Here is a 23,969-nt window from a genome sequence, read left to right on the forward strand (position 1 = left end):
TGGGTGTTCGCTTACCTAAGGGAGTTGAATCTGCCTCTAGATTCAGAGAGTGAGAAGCCCGTTGCTTTTCGGAGCTGCGTTTTGATATGCCAGAGTGAATGGGAGTAAACGCGGTTTGGAGAAATATCTGCTTCTAAAACCAAAACGGAGCAACCTAACAGAACGGCCTTCAATGTGTGCGTTCAACTTAAAGGGTTAAAATGATAGGTGTTTGCAGGAGTTTCTAAACCCTTACTGTGAAGAAGCGGAAAACGCATTTTCCCAGCCAAATGTAAGCATTTCTTAAATAGCTGGAAATCTCGGTCTAAAACACAAAACGAACGTATCCTTCAGACTGCTCTGCTGGGTGTTCGCTTACCTAAGGGAGTTGAATCTTCCTCTAGATTCAGAGAGTGAGAAGCCCGTTTTTTCTTGGAGCTGAGTTTTGATATGCCAGAGTGAAAAAGAGTAAACGCGGTTTGGAGAAATATCTGATTCTAAAACCAAAACGGAGCAACCTAACAGAACGGCCTTCAATGTGTGCGTTCAACATACAGAGTTAAACTGATGTGTGTTTGCAGAAGTTTCTAAACCCTTTCTATGAAGAAGCAAAAAACGCTATTTCCCAGCAAAATGCTAGCATCTCCCAAATAGCTGTAAATCTCCTTCTAAAACACAAAACGAACGTATCCTTCAGACTGCTCTGCTGGGTGTTTTCATACCTAAGGGAGTTGAATCAGCCTCTAGATTCAGAGAGTGAGAAGCACGTTTCTTCTCAAAGCTGCGTTTTGATACGCCAGAGTGAATGGGAGTAAACGCGGTTTGGAGAAATATCTCTTTCTAAAAACAAAACGGAGCAACCTAACAGAACGGCCTTCAATGTGTGCGTTCACCTTAAAGAGTTTAACTGATAGGTGTTTGCAGGAGTTTCTAAAGGCTTTCTGTGAAGAAGAAAAAAGCTATTTCCCAGCCAAATGCAAGCATTTCCCAAATAGCTGTAAATCTCCGTCTAAAACACAAAACGAACATATTTTTCAGACTGCTCTGCTGGGTGTTCGCTTACCTAAGGGAGTTGAATCTGCCTCTAGATTCAGAGAGTGAGAAGCCCGTTTTTTCTTGGAGCTGAGTTTTGATATGCCAGAGTGAAAAAGAGTAAACGCGGTTTGGAGAAATATCTGATTCTAAAACCAAAACGGAGCAACCTAACAGAACGGCCTTCAATGTGTGCGTTCAACTCACAGAGTTAAAGTGATGTGTGTTTGCAGGAGTTTCTAAACCCTTTCTGTGAAGAAGCAAAAAAGCTATTTCCCAGCCAAATGCAAGCATTTCCCAAATAGCTGTAAATCTCCGTCTAAAACACAAAACGAACGTATCCTTCAGACTGCTCTGCTGGGTGTTCCCTTACCTAAGAAAGTTGAATCTGCCTCTAGATTCAGAGAGAGAGAAGCACGTTGCTTCTCGGAGCTGCGTTTTTATATGCCAGAGTGAATGGGAGTAAACGCCGTTTGGAGAAATATCTGCTTCTAAAACCAAAACGGAGCAACCTAACAGAACGGCCTTCAATGTGTGCGTTCAACTCACAGAGTTAAAGTGATGTGTGTTTGCAGGAGTTTCTAAACCCTTTCTGTGAAGAAGCAAAAAAGCTATTTCCCAGCCAAATGCAAGCATTTCCCAAATAGCTGTAAATCTCCGTCTATAACAAAAAACGAACGTATCCTTCAGACTGCTCTTCTGGGTGTTCGCTTACCTAAGGGAGTTGAATCTGCCTCTAGATTCAGAGAGTGAGAAGCCCGTTGCTTTTCGGAGCTGCGTTTTGATATGCCGGAGTGAATGGGAGTAAACGCGGTTTGGAGAAATATCTGCTTCTAAAACCAAAACGGAGCAACCTAACAAAACGGCCTTTACTGTGTCCGTTCAACTTACAGAGTTCAACTGATGTGTGTTTGCAGGAGTTTCTAAACCCTTTCTCTGAAGAAGCGGAAAACGCATTTTCCCAGCCAAATGCAAGCATTTCCCAAATAGTTTTAAATCTCCGTCTAAAACACAAAATGAACGTATCCTTCAGACTGCTCTGCTGGGTGTTCGCTTACCTAAGGGAGTTCAATCTGCCTCTAGATTCAGAGAGTGAGAAGCACGTTGCTTCTCGGAGCTGCGTTTTGATATGCCAGAGTTAATGGGAGTAAACGCCGTTTGGAGAAATATCTGCTTCTAAAACCAAAACGGAGCAACCTAACAGAACGGCGTTCAATGTGTGCGTTTAATTTACAGAGTTAAACTGATGGGTGTTTGCAGGAGTTTCTAAACACTTTCTGTGAAGAAGCAAAAAGCTATTTCCCAGCCAAATGCAAGCATTTCCCAAATAGCTGTAAATCTCCGTCTAAAACACAAAATGAAGGTATCCTTCAGACTGCTCTGCTGGGTGTTCGCTTACCTAAGGGAGTTCAATCTGCCTCTAGATTCAGAGAGTGAGAAGCACGTTGCTTCTCGGAGCTGCGTTTTGATATGCCAGAGTGAACGGGAGTAAACGCGGTTTGGAGAAATATCTGCTTCTAAAACCAAAACGGAGCAACCTAACAGAATGGCCTTCAATGTGCACGTTCAACATACAGAGTTAAACTGATGTGTGTTTGCAGAAGTTTCTAAACCCTTTCTGTGAAGAAGCAAAAAACGCTATTTCCCAGCAAAATGCTAGCATCTCCCAAGTAGCTGTAGATCTTCGTCTAAAACACAAAACGAACGTATCCTTCAGACTGCTCTGCTGGGTATTCGCTTACCTAAGGGAGTTGAATGTGCTTCTAGATTCAGAGAGTGAGAAGCCCGTTGCTTCTCGGAGCTGCGTTTTGATACGCCAGAGTGAATGGGATTAAACGCGGTTTTGAGAAATATCTGCTTCTAAAACCAAAACAGAGACACCTAAGAGAACGGCCTTCAATGTTTTCTTTCAACTTACAGAGGTAAACTGATGTGTGTTTGCACGACTTTCTAAACCCTTTCTGTGAAGAAGCGGAAAACGCTATTTCCCAGCCTAATGCAAGCATGTCCCAAATAGCTGTAAATCTCCGTCTAAAACACAAAACGAACGTATCCTTCAGACTGCTTTGCTGGGTATTCGCTTACCTAAGGGAGTTCAATCTGCCTCTTGATTCAGAGAGTCAGAAGCCCGTTGCTTCTCGGAGCTGCGTTTTGACATGCCAGAGTGGGTGGGAGTAAACTCCGTATGGAGAAATATCTGCTTCTAAAACCAAAACGGAGCAACCTAACAGAACGGCCTTCAATGTGTGCGTTCAACTTACAGCGTTAAAGTGACGTTGGTTTGCAGGAGTTTCTAAACCCTTTCTGTGAAGAAGCAGAATACGCATATTCCCAGCCAAATGCAAGCACTGCCAAAATAGCTGAAAGTCTCCGTTTAAAACAAAAAACGAACGTATCTTTCAGACTGCTCTGCTGGGTGTTCTGTTACCTAAGGGTGTTCAATCTGCCTCTAGATTCAGAGAGTGAGAAACAAGTTGCTTCTCCGAGCTGCGTTTTGATATGCCAGAGTGAAAGGGAGTAAACGCGGTTTGGAGAAATATCTGCTTCTAAAACCAAAACGGAGCAAAGTAACACAACGGCCTTCAATGTGTGCGTTCAACCTACAGAGATAAAGTGATGTGTGTTTGCAAAAGTTTCTCAATTCTTTCTGTGAAGAAGCGGAAAACGCTATTTTCCAGCCAAATGCAAGCATTTCCCAAATAGGTGTAAATCTCCGTCTAAAACACGAAACGAACGTATCCTTCAGACTGCCTTGCTGGGTGTTTTCATACCTAAGGGAGCTGAATCAGCCTCTAGATACAGAGAGTGAGAAGCACGTTTCTTCTCGGAGCTGCGTTTTGATACGCCAGAGTGAATGCTAGTAAACGCGGTTTGGAGAAATATCTGATTCTAAAACAAAAAGGGAACAACCTAAAAGAACGGCCTTCAATGTGTGCGTTCAACTTACAGAGTTAAACTGATGTGTGTTTGCAGGAGTTTCTAAACCCTTTCTGTGAAGAAGCGGAAAGCAAATTTTCCCAGCCATTTGCAAGCATTTCCCAAATAGCTGTAAATCTCCGTGTATAACACAAAATGAACGTAACCTTCAGACTGCTCTGCTGGGTGTTCGCTTACCTAAGGGAGTTGAATCTGCCTCTAGATTCAGAGCGTGAGAAGCCCGTTTCTTCTCGGAGCTCCGTTTTGATATGCCAGAGTGAATGGGAGTAAAAGCGGTTTGAAGAAATATCTGCTTCGAAAACCAAAACGGAGCAACCTAAAAGAACGGCCTTCAATGTGTGCGTTCAACTTACAGAGTTAAACTGATGTGTGTTTGCAGGAGTTTCTAAACCCTTTCTGTGAAGAAGCGGAAAGCAAATTTTCCCAGCCATTTGCAAGCATTTCCCAAATAGCTGTAAATCTTCGTCTAAAACACAAAACGAACGTATTTTTCAGACTGCTCTCCTGGGTGTTCGCTTACCTAAGGGAGTTGAATCTGCCTCTTGATTCAGAGAGTGAGAAGCCCGTTGCTTCTCGGAGCTGCGTTTGGATATGCCAGAGTGAAAGGGAGTAAACGCGGTTTGGAGAAATATCTGCTTCTAAAACCAAAACGGAACAACCTAACAGAACGGCCTTCAATGTGTGCGTTCATCTTAAAGAGTTAAACTGATAGGTGTTTGCAGGAGTTTCTAAACCCTTCCTGTGAAGAAGCGGAAAAAGCTATTTCCCAGCCAAATGCAAGCATTTCCCAAATGGCTGTAAATCTCCGTCTAAAACACGAAACGAATGTATCATTCAGACTGCTCTGCTAGGTGTTCGCTTACCTAAGGGAGTTGAATCTGCCTCTAGATTCAGAGATTGAGAAGCATGTTGCTTCTCGGAGCTGCGTTTTGATATGCCAGAGTGAATGGGAGTAAACGCAATTTGGGGAAATATCTGCTTCTAAAACGAAAACGGAGCAACCTAACAGAATGGCCTTCAATGGGTGCGTTCAACTTATTGAGTTAAACTGATGTGTGTTTCCAGAAGTTTCTAACCCCTTTCTGTGAAGAAGCGGAAAACCCATTTTCCCAGCCAAATGCAAGCATTTCCCAAATAGCTGGAAATCTCCGTCTAAAACACAAAACGAACGTATCCTTCAGACTGCTCTGCTGGGTGTTCGCTTACCTAAGGGAGTTGAATCTGCCTCTAGATTGAGAGAGTGAGAAGCTCGTTGCTTCTCTGAGCTGCGTTTTGATATGCCAGAGTGAATGGGAGAATACGCGGTTTGGAGAAATATCTGCTTCTAAAACCAAAACGGAACAACCTAACCGAACGGTCTTCAATGTGTGGGTTCAAGGTACAGAGTTAAACTGATGTGTGTTTGCAGGAGTCTCTCAACCCTTTCTCTGAAGAAGCAGAAAACGCATTTTCAAAGCCAAATGCAAGCATTTCCCAAATAGCTTTAAATCTACGTCTAAAACACAAAACGAACGTATTTTTCAGACCGCTCTACTGGGTGTTGGCTTACCTAAGAAAGTTGAATCTGCCTCTAGATTCAGAGACTGAGAAGCCCGTTGCTTCTCGGAGCTGCGTTTTGATATGCCAGAGTGAATGGGAGTAAACGCGGTTTGGAGAAATATCTGCTTCTACAACCAAAACGGAGCAATCTAACAGAACGGCCTTCAATGTGTCCGTTCAACCTACAGAGGTAAACTGATGTGTGTTTCCAGGAGTTTCTAAATCCTTTCTTTGACGAAGCGGAAAACGCTATTTCCCAGCCAAATGCAAGCATTTCCCAAATAGCTGGAAATCTCCGTCGAAAACACAAAACGAACGTATCGTTCAGACTGCTCTGCTGGGTGTTCGCTTACCTAAGGGAGTTGAATCTGCCTCTAGATTCAGAAGGTGAGAAGCACGTTGCTTCTCGGAGCTGCGTTTGGATATGCCAGAGTGAAAGGGAGTAAACGCGGTTTGGAGAAATATCTGCTTCTAAAACCAAAACGGAGCAACCTAACACAACGGCCTTCAATGTGTGCGTTCAACTTACAGAGTAAAACGGATGTGTGTTTGCAGAAGTTTCTAAACATTTTCTGTGAGGAAGTAAAAAACGCTATTTCCCAGCAAAATGCTATCATCTCCCAAATAACTGTAAATCTCCGTCTAAAACACAAAACGAACGCATCCTTCAGACTGCTCTGCTGGGTGTTCGCTTACCTAAGAAAGTTGAATCTGCCACTAGATTCAGAGAGTGAGAAACCCGTTGCTTCTCGAAGCTGCGTTTTGATATGCCAGAGTGAATGGGAGTAAACGCGCTTTAGAGAAATATCTGCTTCTAAAACCAAAACGGAGCAACCTAACAGAACGGCCTTCAATGTCTGCGTTCAACTTAAAGAGTTAAACTGATAGGTGTTTGCAGGAGTTTCTAAACCCTTTCTGTGAGGAAGCGGAAAAAGCATTTTCCCAGCCAGATGCAAGCATTTCCCAAATAGCTGTAAATCTCCGTCTAAAACACGAAACGAATGTATCATTCAGACTGCTCTGCTGGGTGTTCGCTTACCTAAGGGAGTTGAATCTGCCTCTAGATTCAGGGACTGAGAAGCATGTTGCTTCTCGGAGCTGCGTTTTGATATGCCACAGTGAATGGGAGTAAACGCGGTTTTGAGAAATATCAGCTTCTAAAACCAAAACGGAGCTACCTAACAGAACGGCCTTCAATGCGTGCATTCAACTTACAGAGTTAAACTGACGTGTGTTTGCAGGAGTTTCTAAACCCTTTCTCTGAATAAGCGGAAGAAGCATTTTCCCAGCCAAATGCAAGCATTTCCCAAATAGTTGTAAATCTCCGTCTAAAACACAAAATGAACGTATCCTTCAGACTGCTCTGCTGGGTGTTCGCTTACCTAAGGGAGTTCAATCTGCCTCTAGATTTAGAGAGTGAGAAGCACGTTGCTTCTCGGAGGTGCGTTTTGATATGCCAGAGTTAATGGGAGTAAACGCCGTTTGGAGAAATATCTGCTTCTAAAACCAAAACGGAGCAACCTAACAGAACGGCGTTCAATGTGTGCGTTTAATTTACAGAGTTAAACTGATGGGTGTTTGCAGGAGTTTCTAAACACTTTCTGTGAAGAAGCAAAAAGCTATTTCCCAGCCAAATGCAAGCATTTCCCAAATAGCTGTAAATCTCCGTCTAAAACACAAAACGAAGGTATCCTTCAGACTGCTCTGCTGGGTGTTCGCTTACCTAAGGGAGTTGAATCTGCCTTCAGATTGAGAGAGTGAGAAGCACGTTGCTTCTCGGAGCTGCGTTATGATATACAAGAGTGAACAGGAGTAAACGCGGTTTGGAGAAATATCGGCTTCTAAAACCAAAGCGGAGCAACCTAACAGAACGGCCTTCAATGTGTGCGTTCAACTTACAGAGTTAAACTGATGTGTGTTTGCAGGAGTTTCTAAATATTTTCTGTGAAGAAGCAAAAAACGCTATTTCCCAGCAAATTGCAAGCATTTCCCAAATAGCTGTAAATCTACGTCTAAAACACAAAACGCACGTATCCTTCAAACTACTCTGCTGGGTGTTCGCTTACGTAAGAAAGTTGTATCTGCCTCTAGATTCAGAGAGTGAGAAGCCCGTTGCTTCTCGGAGCTGCGTTTTGATATGCCAGAGTAAATGGGAGTAAACGCGGTTTGGAGAAATATCTGTTTCTAAAAACAAAACGGAGCAACCTAACAGAACGGCCTTCAATGTGTGCGTTCACCTTAAAGAGTTTAACTGATAGGTGTTTGCAGGAGTTTCTAAACGCTTTCTGTGAAGAAGAAAAAAGCTATTTGTCAGCCAAATGCAAGCATTTCCCAAATAGCTGTAAATCTCCGTCTAAAATACAAAACGAACATATTCTTCAGACTGCTCCGCTGGGTGTTCGCTTACCTAAGGGAGTTGAATCTGCCTCTAGATTCAGAGAGTGAGAAGCCCGTTTTTTCTTGGAGCTGAGTTTTGATATGCCAGAGTGAAAGGGAGTAAACGCCGTTTGGATAAACATCTGCTTCTAAAACCTAAACGGAGCAACCTAACAGAACGGCCTTCAATGCGTGTGTTCAACTTACAGAGTTAAACTGATGTGTGTTTGCAGGAGTTCCTAAACCCTTTCTGTGAAGAAGCGGAAAAAGCATTTTCCCAGCCAAATGGAAGCATTTCCAAAATAGCTGGAAATCTCCGTCTAAAACACAAAACGAACGTATCATTCAGACTGGTCAGCTGGGTGTTCGCTTACCTAAGGGAGTTGAATCTGCCTCTAGATTAAGAGAGTGAGAAGCCCGTTTTTTCTTGGAGCTGAGTTTTGATATGCCAGAGTGAATGGGAGTAAACGCGGTTTGGAGAAATATCTGATTCTAAAACCAAAACGGAGCAACCTAACAGAACGGCCTTCAATGTGTGCGTTCAACTTACAGAGTTAAACTGATGTGTGTTTGCAGGAGTTTCTAAACTATTTCTGTGAAGAAGAGGAAAACGCATTTTCCCAGCCAAATGCAAGAATTTCCCAAATAGCTGTAAATCTCCGTCTAAAATACAAAACGAACGTATCCTTCAGACTGCTCTGCTTTTTGTTCGCTTACCTAAGGGAGTTGAATCTGCCTCTAGATTCAGAGAGTGAGAAGCACGTTTTATCTTGGAGCTGAATTTTGATATGCCAGAGTGAAAGGGAGTAAACGCGGTTTGGAGAAATATCTGATTCTAAATCCAAAACGGAGCAACTTAACAGAACGGCCTTCAATGTGTGCGTTCAACCTACAGTGTTAAACTGATGTGTGTTTGCAGGAGTTTCTAAATCCTTTCTGTGAAGAAGCGGAAAACGCTATTTCCCAGCCAAATGCAAGCATTTCCCAAATAGCTGTAAATCTCTGTCTAAAACACAAATCGAACGTATCCTTCAGACTGCACTGCTGGGTGTTCGCTTACCTAAGGGAGTTGAATCTGCTTGTAGATTCAGAGAGTGAGAAGCACGTTGCTTCTCGGAGCTGCGTTTTGATATGCCAGAGTGAATGGTAGTAAACGCGGTTTTGAGAAATATCTGCTTCTAAAACCAAAACGGAGCAACCTAACAGAACGGCCTTCAATCTGTGCGTTCAACTTACAGAGTTAAACTGATGTGTGTTTGCAGGAGTTTCTAAACATTTTCTGTGAAGAAGCAAAAAACGCTATTTCCCAGCAAAATGCAAGCATTTCCCAAATAGCTGTAAATCTACGTCTAAAACACAAAACGAACGTATCCTTCAGACTGCTCTGCTGGGTGTTCGCTTACCTAAGGGAGTTGAATCTGCTTCTAGATTCAGAGAGTGAGAAGCCCGTTGCTTCTCGGAGCTGCGTTTTGATATGCCAGAGTGAAAGGGAGTAAACGCGGTTTGGAGAAATATCTGCTTCTAAAACCAAAACGGAGCAACCTAACACAACGGCCTTCAATGTGTGCGTTCAACGTACAGAGATAAACTGATTTGTGTGGGCAGGAGTTTCTCAATTTTTTCTGTGAAGAAGCGGAAAACGCTATTTTCCAGCCAAATGCAAGCATTTCCCAAATAGCTGTAAATCTCCGTCTAAAACACAAAACGAACGTCTCCTTCAGACGGCTCTGCTGGGTGTTTTCTTACCTAAAAGAGTTGAATCTGCCTCTAGATTGAGAGAGTGAGAAGCACGTTGATTCTCGGAGCTGCGTTGTGATATGCCAGAGTGAATGGGAGAAAACGCGGTTTGGAGAAATATCTGCTTCTAAAACCAAAACGGAACAACCTAACAGAACGGTCTTCAATGTGTGCGTTCAACGTACATAGTTAAACTGATGTATGTTTGCCGGAGTTTCTAAACACTTTCTCTGAAGAAGCGAAATACGCATTTTCCCAGCCAAATGCAAGCATTTCCCAAATAGCTGTAAATCTCCGTGTAAAACGTAAAATGAACGTATCCTTCAGACTGCTCTGCTGGGTGTTCGCTTACCTAAGGGAGTTCAATCTGCCTCTAGATTCAGAGAGTGAGAAGCACGTTGCTTTTCGGAGCTGCGTTTTGATATGCCAGAGTGAATGGGAGAAAACGCGGATTGGAGAAATATATGCTTCTAAAACCAAAACGGAGCAACCTAACAGAACGGCCTTCAATGTGTGCGTTCAACTTACAGAGTTAAACTGATGTGTGTTTGCAGGAGTTTCTAAACATATTCTGTGAAGAAGCAAAAAACGCTATTTCCCAGCAAAATGCAAGCATTTCACAAATAGCTGTAAATCTACCTCTAAAACACAAAACGAACGTATCCTTCAGACTGCTCTGCTGGGTGTTCGCTTACCTAAGAAAGTTGAATCTCCCTCTAGATTCAGAGAGTGAGAAGCCCGTTGCTTCTTGGAGCTGCGTTTTGATATGCCAGAATGAATGGGAGTAAACGCGGTTTGGAGAAATATCTGCTTCTAAACCAAAACGGAGCAACCTAACAGAACGGCCTTCAATGTGTGCGTTCAACTTATAGAGTTAAACTGATGTGTTGTTGCAGGAGTTTCTAAACCCTTTCTGTGAAGAAGTGGAAAAAGCATTTTCCCAGCAAAATGCAAGCATTTCCCAAATAGCTGTAAATCTCCGTCTAAAACACGAAACGAACGTATCCTTCAGACTGCTCTGCTGGGTGTTCGCTTACCTAAGGAAGTTGAATTTGCCTGTAGATTGAGAGAGTGAGAAGCACATTGCTTCTCGGAGCTGCGTTTTGATATGCCAGAGTGAATGGGAGTAAACGCGGTTTGGAGAAATATCTGCTTCTAAAACCAAAACGGAGCAACCTAACAGGACGGCCTTCAATGTGTGCGTTCAACTTAAAGAGGTAAACTGATAGGTGTTTGTAGGAGTTTCTAAACCCTTTCTGTGATGAAGCGGAAAAAGCATTTTCCCAGCCAAATGCAAGCATTTCCAAAATAGCTGTAAATCTCCGTCTAAAACACGAAACGAATGTATCATTCAGAATGCTCTGCTGGGTGTTCGCTTACCTAAGGGAGTTGAATCTGCCTCTAGATTCAGAGAGTGAGAAGCCCGTTTTTTCTTGGAGCTGAGTTTTGATATGCCAAAATGAAAGGGAGTAAACGCGGTTTGGAGAAATAACTGATTCTAAATCCAAAACGGAGCAATCTAAAAGAAAGGCCTTCAATGTGTGCGTTCAACCTACAGTGTTAAACTGATGTGTGTTTGCAGGAGTTTCTAAATCCTTTCTGTGAATAAGTGGAAAACGCTATTTTTCAGCCAAATGCAAGCATTTCCCAAATAGCTGTAAATCTCCGTCTAAAACACAAATCGAACGTATCCTTCAGACTGCTCTGCTGGGTGTTCGCTTACCTAAGGGAGTTGAATCTGCCTCTAGATTGAGAGAGTGAGAAGCACGTTGCTTCTCGGAGCTGCGTTTTGATATGCCAGAGTGAATAAAAGTAAACGCGGTTTGGAGAAATATCTGCTTCTAAAACCAAAACGGAGCAACTTAACAGAACGGCGTTCAATGTGTGCGTTCAACTTAAAGAGTTAAACTGATAAGTGTTTGCAGAAGTTTCTAAACCCTTTCTGTGAAGAAGCGGAAAAAGCATTTTCCCTGCCAAATGCAAGCATTTCCCAAATAGCTGTAAATATCCGTCTAAAACACGAAACGAATGTATCATTCAGACTGCTCTGCTGGGTGTTCGCTTACCTAAGGGAGTTGAATCTGCCTCTAGATTCAGAGAGTGAGAAGCACGTTGCTTCTCGGAGCTGCGTTTAGATATGCCAGAGTGAATGGGAGTAAACGCCGTTTGGAGAAATATCTGCTTCTAAAACAAAAACGGAGAAACCTAACAGAACGGCCTTCAATGTGTTCGTTCAACTTACAGAGTTAAACTGATGTGTGTTTGCAGGAGTTTCTAAACCCTTTCTGTGAAGAAGCAAAAAAGCTATTTCCCAGCCAAATGCAAGCATTTCCCAAATAGCTGTATATCTCCGTCTAAAACACAAATCGAACGTATTTTTCAGACTGCTCTGCTGGGTGTTCGCTTACCTAAGGGAGTTGAATCTGCCTCTAGATTGAGAGAGTGAGAAGCACGTTGCTTCTCGGAGCTGCGTTTTGATATGCCAGAGTGAATGGGAGAAAACGCCGTTTGGAGAAATATCTGCTTCTAAAACCAAAACGGAACAACCTAACTAAACGGTCTTCAATGTGTGCGTTCAAATTACAGAGTTAAACTGATGTGTGTTTGCAGGAGTTTCTAAACCCTTTCTGTGAAGAAGCGGAAAACGCATTTTCCCAGCCAAATGCAAGCATTTCCCTAATAGCTGTAAATCTCCGTCTAAAACACAAAACAAACGTATCCTTCAGACTGCTCTGCTGGGTGTTCGCTTACCTAAGAAAGTTGAATCTGCCACTAGATTCAGAGAGTGAGAAGCCCGTTGATTCTCGGAGCTGCGTTTTGATATGCCAGAGTGAATGAGTAAACGCGGTTTTTAGAAATATCTGCTTCTAAAACCAAAACGGAACAACCTAACAGAACGGTCTTCAATGTGTGCGTTCAACTTACAGAGTTAAACTGACGTGTGTTTGCAGGAGTTTCTAAACCCTTTCTCTGAAGAAGCGGAAAACGCATTTTCCCAGCCAAATGCAAGCATTTCCCAAACAGTTGTAAATCTCCGTCTAGAACACAAAAGGAACGTATCCTTCAGACTGCTCTGCTGGGTGTTCGCTTACCTAAGGGAGTTCAATCTTCCTCTAGATTCAGAGAGTGAGAAGCACGTTGCTTCTCCGAGCTGCGTTTAGATATGCCAGAGTGAATGGGAGTAAACGCGGTTTGGAGAAATATCTGCTTCTAAAACCAAAACGGAGCAACCTAACAGAACGGCCTTCAATGTGTGCGTTCAACTTACAGAGTTAAACTGATGTGTGTTTGCAGGAGTTTCTAAACATTTTCTGTGAAGAAGCAGAAAACGCTATTTCCCAGCAAAATGCAAGCATTTCACAAATAGCTGTAAATCTACGTCTAAAACACAAAACGAACGTATCCTTCAGACTGCTCTGCTGGGTGTTCGCTTACCTAAGAAAGTTGAATCTGCCACTAGATTCAGAGAGTGAGAAGCACGTTGCTTCTCGGAGCTGCGTTTGGATATGCCAGAGTGAATGGGAGTAAACGCGGTTTGGAGAAATATCTGCTTCTAAAACCAAAACGGAGCAAACTAACAGAACGGCCTTCAATGTGTGCGTTCCAATTAAAGAGTTAAACTGATGTGTGTTTGCAGGAGTTTCTAAACCCTTTCTGTGAAGAAGCAAAAAAGCTATTTCCCAGCCAAATGCAAGCATTTCCCAAATAGCTGTAAATGTCCGTGTAAAACAGAAAACGAACATATATTTCAGACTGCTCTGCTGGGTGTTCGCTTACCTAAGGGAGTTGAATCTGCCTCTAGATTCAGAGAGTGAGAAGCCCGTTTTTTCTTGGAACTGAGTTTTGATATGCCAGAATGAAAGGGAGTAAACGCGGTTTGGAGAAATAACTGATTCTAAATCCAAAACGGAGCAACCTAACAGAACGGCCTTCAATGTGTGCGTTCAACCTACAGTGTTAAACTGATGTGTGTTTGCAGGAGTTTCTAAATCCTTTCTGTGAAGAAGCGGAAAACGCTATTTTTCAGCCAAATGCAAGCATTTCCCAAATAGATGTAAATCTCCGTCTAAAACAAAAATCGAACGTATCCTTCAGATTGCTCTGCTGGGTGTTGGCTTACCTAAGGGAGTTGAATCTGCCTCTAGATTGAGAGAGTGAGAAGCACGTTGCTTCTCGGAGCTGCGTTTTGATATGCCAGAGTGAATGGGAGTAAAAGCGGTTTGGAGAAATATCTGTTTCTAAAAACAAAACGGAGCAACCTAACAGAACGGCCTTCAATGTGTGCGTTCACCTTAAAGAGTTCAACTGATAGGTGTTTGCAGGAGTTTGTAAAGGCTTTCTGTGAAGAAGAAAAAAGCTATTTCCCAGCCAAATGCAAGCATTTCCCAAATAGCTGTAAATCTCCGTCTAAAACACAAAACGAACATATTCTTCAGACTGCTCTGCTGGGTGTTCGCTTACCTAAGGGAGTTGAATCTCCCTCTAGATTCAGAGAGTGAGAAGCCCGTTTTTTCTTGGAGCTGAGTTTTGATATGCCAGAGTGAAAAAGAGTAAACGCGGTTTGGAGAAATATCTGATTCTAAAACCAAAACGAAGCAACCTAACTGAACGGTCTTCAATGTGTGCGTTCAACTTACAGAGTTAAACTGATGTGTGTTTGCAGAAGTTTCTAAACCCTTTCTGTGAACAAGCGGAAAAAGCATTTTCCCAGCCCAATGCAAGCATTTCCCAAATAGCTGTAAATCTCCGTCTAAAACACGAAACGAATGTATCCTTCAGACTGCCCTGCTGGGTGTTCGCTTACCTAAGGGAGTTGAATCTGCCTCTAGATTCAGAGAAAGAGAAGCACGTTGCTTCTCGGAGCTGCGTTTTTATATGCCAGAGTGAATGGGAGTAAACGCCGTTTGGAGAAATATCTGCTTCTAAAACCAAAACGGAGCAACCTAACAGAACGGCCTTCAATGTGTGCGTTCAACTTACAGAGTTAAAGTGATGTGTGTTTGCAGGAGTTTCTAAACCCTTTCTGTGAAGAAGCAAAAAAGCTATTTCCCAGCCAAATGCAAGCATTTCCCAAATAGCTGTAAATCTCCGTCTAAAACACAAAACGAACGTATCCTTCAGACTGCTCTGCTGGGTGTTCGCTTACCTAAGGGAGTTGAATCTGCCTCTAGATTCAGAGAGTGAGAAGCCCGTTGCTTTTCGGAGCTGCGTTTTGATATGCCAGAGTGAATGGGAGTAAACGCGGTTTGGAGAAATATCTGCTTCTAAAACCAAAACGGAGCAACCTAACAGAACGGCCTTCAATGTGTGCGTTCAACTTAAAGGGTTAAAATGATAGGTGTTTGCAGGAGTTTCTAAACCCTTACTGTGAAGAAGCGGAAAACGCATTTTCCCAGCCAAATGTAAGCATTTCTTAAATAGCTGGAAATCTCGGTCTAAAACACAAAACGAACGTATCCTTCAGACTGCTCTGCTGGGTGTTCGCTTACCTAAGGGAGTTGAATCTTCCTCTAGATTCAGAGAGTGAGAAGCCCGTTTTTTCTTGGAGCTGAGTTTTGATATGCCAGAGTGAAAAAGAGTAAACGCGGTTTGGAGAAATATCTGATTCTAAAACCAAAACGGAGCAACCTAACAGAACGGCCTTCAATGTGTGCGTTCAACATACAGAGTTAAACTGATGTGTGTTTGCAGAAGTTTCTAAACCCTTTCTATGAAGAAGCAAAAAACGCTATTTCCCAGCAAAATGCTAGCATCTCCCAAATAGCTGTAAATCTCCTTCTAAAACACAAAACGAACGTATCCTTCAGACTGCTCTGCTGGGTGTTTTCATACCTAAGGGAGTTGAATCAGCCTCTAGATTCAGAGAGTGAGAAGCACGTTTCTTCTCAAAGCTGCGTTTTGATACGCCAGAGTGAATGGGAGTAAACGCGGTTTGGAGAAATATCTCTTTCTAAAAACAAAACGGAGCAACCTAACAGAACGGCCTTCAATGTGTGCGTTCACCTTAAAGAGTTTAACTGATAGGTGTTTGCAGGAGTTTCTAAAGGCTTTCTGTGAAGAAGAAAAAAGCTATTTCCCAGCCAAATGCAAGCATTTCCCAAATAGCTGTAAATCTCCGTCTAAAACACAAAACGAACATATTTTTCAGACTGCTCTGCTGGGTGTTCGCTTACCTAAGGGAGTTGAATCTGCCTCTAGATTCAGAGAGTGAGAAGCCCGTTTTTTCTTGGAGCTGAGTTTTGATATGCCAGAGTGAAAAAGAGTAAACGCGGTTTGGAGAAATATCTGATTCTAAAACCAAAACGGAGCAACCTAACAGAACGGCCTTCAATGTGTGCGTTCAACTCACAGAGTTAAAGTGATGTGTGTTTGCAGGAGTTTCTAAACCCTTTCTGTGAAGAAGCAAAAAAGCTATTTCCCAGCCAAATGCAAGCATTTCCCAAATAGCTGTAAATCTCCGTCTAAAACACAAAACGAACGTATCCTTCAGACTGCTCTGCTGGGTGTTCCCTTACCTAAGAAAGTTGAATCTGCCTCTAGATTCAGAGAGAGAGAAGCACGTTGCTTCTCGGAGCTGCGTTTTTATATGCCAGAGTGAATGGGAGTAAACGCCGTTTGGAGAAATATCTGCTTCTAAAACCAAAACGGAGCAACCTAACAGAACGGCCTTCAATGTGTGCGTTCAACTCACAGAGTTAAAGTGATGTGTGTTTGCAGGAGTTTCTAAACCCTTTCTGTGAAGAAGCAAAAAAGCTATTTCCCAGCCAAATGCAAGCATTTCCCAAATAGCTGTAAATCTCCGTCTATAACAAAAAACGAACGTATCCTTCAGACTGCTCTTCTGGGTGTTCGCTTACCTAAGGGAGTTGAATCTGCCTCTAGATTCAGAGAGTGAGAAGCCCGTTGCTTTTCGGAGCTGCGTTTTGATATGCCGGAGTGAATGGGAGTAAACGCGGTTTGGAGAAATATCTGCTTCTAAAACCAAAACGGAGCAACCTAACAAAACGGCCTTTACTGTGTCCGTTCAACTTACAGAGTTCAACTGATGTGTGTTTGCAGGAGTTTCTAAACCCTTTCTCTGAAGAAGCGGAAAACGCATTTTCCCAGCCAAATGCAAGCATTTCCCAAATAGTTTTAAATCTCCGTCTAAAACACAAAATGAACGTATCCTTCAGACTGCTCTGCTGGGTGTTCGCTTACCTAAGGGAGTTCAATCTGCCTCTAGATTCAGAGAGTGAGAAGCACGTTGCTTCTCGGAGCTGCGTTTTGATATGCCAGAGTTAATGGGAGTAAACGCCGTTTGGAGAAATATCTGCTTCTAAAACCAAAACGGAGCAACCTAACAGAACGGCGTTCAATGTGTGCGTTTAATTTACAGAGTTAAACTGATGGGTGTTTGCAGGAGTTTCTAAACACTTTCTGTGAAGAAGCAAAAAGCTATTTCCCAGCCAAATGCAAGCATTTCCCAAATAGCTGTAAATCTCCGTCTAAAACACAAAATGAAGGTATCCTTCAGACTGCTCTGCTGGGTGTTCGCTTACCTAAGGGAGTTCAATCTGCCTCTAGATTCAGAGAGTGAGAAGCACGTTGCTTCTCGGAGCTGCGTTTTGATATGCCAGAGTGAACGGGAGTAAACGCGGTTTGGAGAAATATCTGCTTCTAAAACCAAAACGGAGCAACCTAACAGAATGGCCTTCAATGTGCACGTTCAACATACAGAGTTAAACTGATGTGTGTTTGCAGAAGTTTCTAAACCCTTTCTGTGAAGAAGCAAAAAACGCTATTTCCCAGCAAAATGCTAGCATCTCCCAAGTAGCTGTAGATCTTCGTCTAAAACACAAAACGAACGTATCCTTCAGACTGCTCTGCTGGGTATTCGCTTACCTAAGGGAGTTGAATGTGCTTCTAGATTCAGAGAGTGAGAAGCCCGTTGCTTCTCGGAGCTGCGTTTTGATACGCCAGAGTGAATGGGATTAAACGCGGTTTTGAGAAATATCTGCTTCTAAAACCAAAACAGAGACACCTAAGAGAACGGCCTTCAATGTTTTCTTTCAACTTACAGAGGTAAACTGATGTGTGTTTGCACGACTTTCTAAACCCTTTCTGTGAAGAAGCGGAAAACGCTATTTCCCAGCCTAATGCAAGCATGTCCCAAATAGCTGTAAATCTCCGTCTAAAACACAAAACGAACGTATCCTTCAGACTGCTTTGCTGGGTATTCGCTTACCTAAGGGAGTTCAATCTGCCTCTTGATTCAGAGAGTCAGAAGCCCGTTGCTTCTCGGAGCTGCGTTTTGACATGCCAGAGTGGGTGGGAGTAAACTCCGTATGGAGAAATATCTGCTTCTAAAACCAAAACGGAGCAACCTAACAGAACGGCCTTCAATGTGTGCGTTCAACTTACAGCGTTAAAGTGACGTTGGTTTGCAGGAGTTTCTAAACCCTTTCTGTGAAGAAGCAGAATACGCATATTCCCAGCCAAATGCAAGCACTGCCAAAATAGCTGAAAGTCTCCGTTTAAAACAAAAAACGAACGTATCTTTCAGACTGCTCTGCTGGGTGTTCTGTTACCTAAGGGTGTTCAATCTGCCTCTAGATTCAGAGAGTGAGAAACAAGTTGCTTCTCCGAGCTGCGTTTTGATATGCCAGAGTGAAAGGGAGTAAACGCGGTTTGGAGAAATATCTGCTTCTAAAACCAAAACGGAGCAAAGTAACACAACGGCCTTCAATGTGTGCGTTCAACCTACAGAGATAAAGTGATGTGTGTTTGCAAAAGTTTCTCAATTCTTTCTGTGAAGAAGCGGAAAACGCTATTTTCCAGCCAAATGCAAGCATTTCCCAAATAGGTGTAAATCTCCGTCTAAAACACGAAACGAACGTATCCTTCAGACTGCCTTGCTGGGTGTTTTCATACCTAAGGGAGCTGAATCAGCCTCTAGATACAGAGAGTGAGAAGCACGTTTCTTCTCGGAGCTGCGTTTTGATACGCCAGAGTGAATGCTAGTAAACGCGGTTTGGAGAAATATCTGATTCTAAAACAAAAAGGGAACAACCTAAAAGAACGGCCTTCAATGTGTGCGTTCAACTTACAGAGTTAAACTGATGTGTGTTTGCAGGAGTTTCTAAACCCTTTCTGTGAAGAAGCGGAAAGCAAATTTTCCCAGCCATTTGCAAGCATTTCCCAAATAGCTGTAAATCTCCGTGTATAACACAAAATGAACGTAACCTTCAGACTGCTCTGCTGGGTGTTCGCTTACCTAAGGGAGTTGAATCTGCCTCTAGATTCAGAGCGTGAGAAGCCCGTTTCTTCTCGGAGCTCCGTTTTGATATGCCAGAGTGAATGGGAGTAAAAGCGGTTTGAAGAAATATCTGCTTCGAAAACCAAAACGGAGCAACCTAAAAGAACGGCCTTCAATGTGTGCGTTCAACTTACAGAGTTAAACTGATGTGTGTTTGCAGGAGTTTCTAAACCCTTTCTGTGAAGAAGCGGAAAGCAAATTTTCCCAGCCATTTGCAAGCATTTCCCAAATAGCTGTAAATCTTCGTCTAAAACACAAAACGAACGTATTTTTCAGACTGCTCTCCTGGGTGTTCGCTTACCTAAGGGAGTTGAATCTGCCTCTTGATTCAGAGAGTGAGAAGCCCGTTGCTTCTCGGAGCTGCGTTTGGATATGCCAGAGTGAAAGGGAGTAAACGCGGTTTGGAGAAATATCTGCTTCTAAAACCAAAACGGAACAACCTAACAGAACGGCCTTCAATGTGTGCGTTCATCTTAAAGAGTTAAACTGATAGGTGTTTGCAGGAGTTTCTAAACCCTTCCTGTGAAGAAGCGGAAAAAGCTATTTCCCAGCCAAATGCAAGCATTTCCCAAATGGCTGTAAATCTCCGTCTAAAACACGAAACGAATGTATCATTCAGACTGCTCTGCTAGGTGTTCGCTTACCTAAGGGAGTTGAATCTGCCTCTAGATTCAGAGATTGAGAAGCATGTTGCTTCTCGGAGCTGCGTTTTGATATGCCAGAGTGAATGGGAGTAAACGCAATTTGGGGAAATATCTGCTTCTAAAACGAAAACGGAGCAACCTAACAGAATGGCCTTCAATGGGTGCGTTCAACTTATTGAGTTAAACTGATGTGTGTTTCCAGAAGTTTCTAACCCCTTTCTGTGAAGAAGCGGAAAACCCATTTTCCCAGCCAAATGCAAGCATTTCCCAAATAGCTGGAAATCTCCGTCTAAAACACAAAACGAACGTATCCTTCAGACTGCTCTGCTGGGTGTTCGCTTACCTAAGGGAGTTGAATCTGCCTCTAGATTGAGAGAGTGAGAAGCTCGTTGCTTCTCTGAGCTGCGTTTTGATATGCCAGAGTGAATGGGAGAATACGCGGTTTGGAGAAATATCTGCTTCTAAAACCAAAACGGAACAACCTAACCGAACGGTCTTCAATGTGTGGGTTCAAGGTACAGAGTTAAACTGATGTGTGTTTGCAGGAGTCTCTCAACCCTTTCTCTGAAGAAGCAGAAAACGCATTTTCAAAGCCAAATGCAAGCATTTCCCAAATAGCTTTAAATCTACGTCTAAAACACAAAACGAACGTATTTTTCAGACCGCTCTACTGGGTGTTGGCTTACCTAAGAAAGTTGAATCTGCCTCTAGATTCAGAGACTGAGAAGCCCGTTGCTTCTCGGAGCTGCGTTTTGATATGCCAGAGTGAATGGGAGTAAACGCGGTTTGGAGAAATATCTGCTTCTACAACCAAAACGGAGCAATCTAACAGAACGGCCTTCAATGTGTCCGTTCAACCTACAGAGGTAAACTGATGTGTGTTTCCAGGAGTTTCTAAATCCTTTCTTTGACGAAGCGGAAAACGCTATTTCCCAGCCAAATGCAAGCATTTCCCAAATAGCTGGAAATCTCCGTCGAAAACACAAAACGAACGTATCGTTCAGACTGCTCTGCTGGGTGTTCGCTTACCTAAGGGAGTTGAATCTGCCTCTAGATTCAGAAGGTGAGAAGCACGTTGCTTCTCGGAGCTGCGTTTGGATATGCCAGAGTGAAAGGGAGTAAACGCGGTTTGGAGAAATATCTGCTTCTAAAACCAAAACGGAGCAACCTAACACAACGGCCTTCAATGTGTGCGTTCAACTTACAGAGTAAAACGGATGTGTGTTTGCAGAAGTTTCTAAACATTTTCTGTGAGGAAGTAAAAAACGCTATTTCCCAGCAAAATGCTATCATCTCCCAAATAACTGTAAATCTCCGTCTAAAACACAAAACGAACGCATCCTTCAGACTGCTCTGCTGGGTGTTCGCTTACCTAAGAAAGTTGAATCTGCCACTAGATTCAGAGAGTGAGAAACCCGTTGCTTCTCGAAGCTGCGTTTTGATATGCCAGAGTGAATGGGAGTAAACGCGCTTTAGAGAAATATCTGCTTCTAAAACCAAAACGGAGCAACCTAACAGAACGGCCTTCAATGTCTGCGTTCAACTTAAAGAGTTAAACTGATAGGTGTTTGCAGGAGTTTCTAAACCCTTTCTGTGAGGAAGCGGAAAAAGCATTTTCCCAGCCAGATGCAAGCATTTCCCAAATAGCTGTAAATCTCCGTCTAAAACACGAAACGAATGTATCATTCAGACTGCTCTGCTGGGTGTTCGCTTACCTAAGGGAGTTGAATCTGCCTCTAGATTCAGGGACTGAGAAGCATGTTGCTTCTCGGAGCTGCGTTTTGATATGCCACAGTGAATGGGAGTAAACGCGGTTTTGAGAAATATCAGCTTCTAAAACCAAAACGGAGCTACCTAACAGAACGGCCTTCAATGCGTGCATTCAACTTACAGAGTTAAACTGACGTGTGTTTGCAGGAGTTTCTAAACCCTTTCTCTGAATAAGCGGAAGAAGCATTTTCCCAGCCAAATGCAAGCATTTCCCAAATAGTTGTAAATCTCCGTCTAAAACACAAAATGAACGTATCCTTCAGACTGCTCTGCTGGGTGTTCGCTTACCTAAGGGAGTTCAATCTGCCTCTAGATTTAGAGAGTGAGAAGCACGTTGCTTCTCGGAGGTGCGTTTTGATATGCCAGAGTTAATGGGAGTAAACGCCGTTTGGAGAAATATCTGCTTCTAAAACCAAAACGGAGCAACCTAACAGAACGGCGTTCAATGTGTGCGTTTAATTTACAGAGTTAAACTGATGGGTGTTTGCAGGAGTTTCTAAACACTTTCTGTGAAGAAGCAAAAAGCTATTTCCCAGCCAAATGCAAGCATTTCCCAAATAGCTGTAAATCTCCGTCTAAAACACAAAACGAAGGTATCCTTCAGACTGCTCTGCTGGGTGTGCGCTTACCTAAGGGAGTTCAATCTGCCTCTAGATTCAGAGAGTGAGAAGCACGTTGCTTCTCGGAGCTGCGTTTTGATATGCCAGAGTGAACGGGAGTAAACGCGGTTTGGAGAAATATCTGCTTCTAAAACCAAAACGGAGCAACCTAACAGAATGGCCTTCAATGTGCACGTTCAACATACAGAGTTAAACTGATGTGTGTTTGCAGAAGTTTCTAAACCCTTTCTGTGAAGAAGCAAAAAACGCTATTTCCCAGCAAAATGCTAGCATCTCCCAAGTAGCTGTAAATCTTCGTCTAAAACACAAAACGAACGTATCCTTCAGACTGCTCTGCTGGGTATTCGCTTACCTAAGGGAGTTGAATGTGCTTCTAGATTCAGAGAGTGAGAAGCCCGTTGCTTCTCGGAGCTGCGTTTTGATACGCCAGAGTGAATGGGATTAAACGCGGTTTTGAGAAATATCTGCTTCTAAAACCAAAACAGAGACACCTAAGAGAAAGGCCTTCAATGTTTTCTTTCAACTTACAGAGGTAAACTGATGTGTGTTTGCACGACTTTCTAAACCCTTTCTGTGAAGAAGCGGAAAACGCTATTTCCCAGCCTAATGCAAGCATGTCCCAAATAGCTGTAAATCTCCGTCTAAAACACAAATCGAACGTATCCTTCAGACTGCTTTGCTGGGTATTCGCTTACCTAAGGGAGTTCAATCTGCCTCTTGATTCAGAGAGTCAGAAGCCCGTTGCTTCTCGGAGCTGCGTTTTGACATGCCAGAGTGGATGGGAGTAAACTCCGTATGGAGAAATATCTGCTTCTAAAACCAAAACGGAGCAACCTAACAGAACGGCCTTCAATGTGTGCGTTCAACTTACAGCGTTAAAGTGACGTTGGTTTGCAGGAGTTTCTAAACCCTTTCTGTGAAGAAGCAGAATACGCATATTCCCAGCCAAATGCAAGCACTGCCAAAATAGCTGAAAGTCTCCGTTTAAAACAAAAAACGAACGTATCTTTCAGACTGCTCTGCTGGGTGTTCTGTTACCTAAGGGTGTTCAATCTGCCTCTAGATTCAGAGAGTGAGAAACAAGTTGCTTCTCCGAGCTGCGTTTTGATATGCCAGAGTGAAAGGGAGTAAACGCGGTTTGGAGAAATATCTGCTTCTAAAACCAAAACGGAGCAAAGTAACACAACGGCCTTCAATGTGTGCGTTCAACCTACAGAGATAAACTGATGTGTGTTTGCAAAAGTTTCTCAATTCTTTCTGTGAAGAAGCGGAAAACGCTATTTTCCAGCCAAATGCAAGCATTTCCCAAATAGGTGTAAATCTCCGTCTAAAACACGAAACGAACGTATCCTTCAGACTGCCTTGCTGGGTGTTTTCATACCTAAGGGAGCTGAATCAGCCTCTAGATACAGAGAGTGAGAAGCACGTTTCTTCTCGGAGCTGCGTTTTGATACGCCAGAGTGAATGCTAGTAAACGCGGTTTGGAGAAATATCTGATTCTAAAACAAAAAGGGAACAACCTAAAAGAACGGCCTTCAATGTGTGCGTTCAACTTACAGAGTTAAACTGATGTGTGTTTGCAGGAGTTTCTAAACCCTTTCTGTGAAGAAGCGGAAAGCAAATTTTCCCAGCCATTTGCAAGCATTTCCCAAATAGCTGTAAATCTCCGTGTATAACACAAAATGAACGTAACCTTCAGACTGCTCTGCTGGGTGTTCGCTTACCTAAGGGAGTTGAATCTGCCTCTAGATTCAGAGCGTGAGAAGCCCGTTTCTTCTCGGAGCTCCGTTTTGATATGCCAGAGTGAATGGGAGTAAAAGCGGTTTGAAGAAATATCTGCTTCGAAAACCAAAACGGAGCAACCTAAAAGAACGGCCTTCAATGTGTGCGTTCAACTTACAGAGTTAAACTGATGTGTGTTTGCCGGAGTTTCTAAACCCTTTCTGTGAAGAAGCGGAAAGCAAATTTTCCCAGCCATTTGCAAGCATTTCCCAAATAGCTGTAAATCTTCGTCTAAAACACAAAACGAACGTATTT

The sequence above is a fragment of the Callithrix jacchus genome, chromosome 2 (genome assembly GCF_049354715.1).
Source record: "Callithrix jacchus isolate 240 chromosome 2, calJac240_pri, whole genome shotgun sequence".
NCBI classification, from domain to species: domain Eukaryota; kingdom Metazoa; phylum Chordata; class Mammalia; order Primates; family Cebidae; genus Callithrix; species Callithrix jacchus.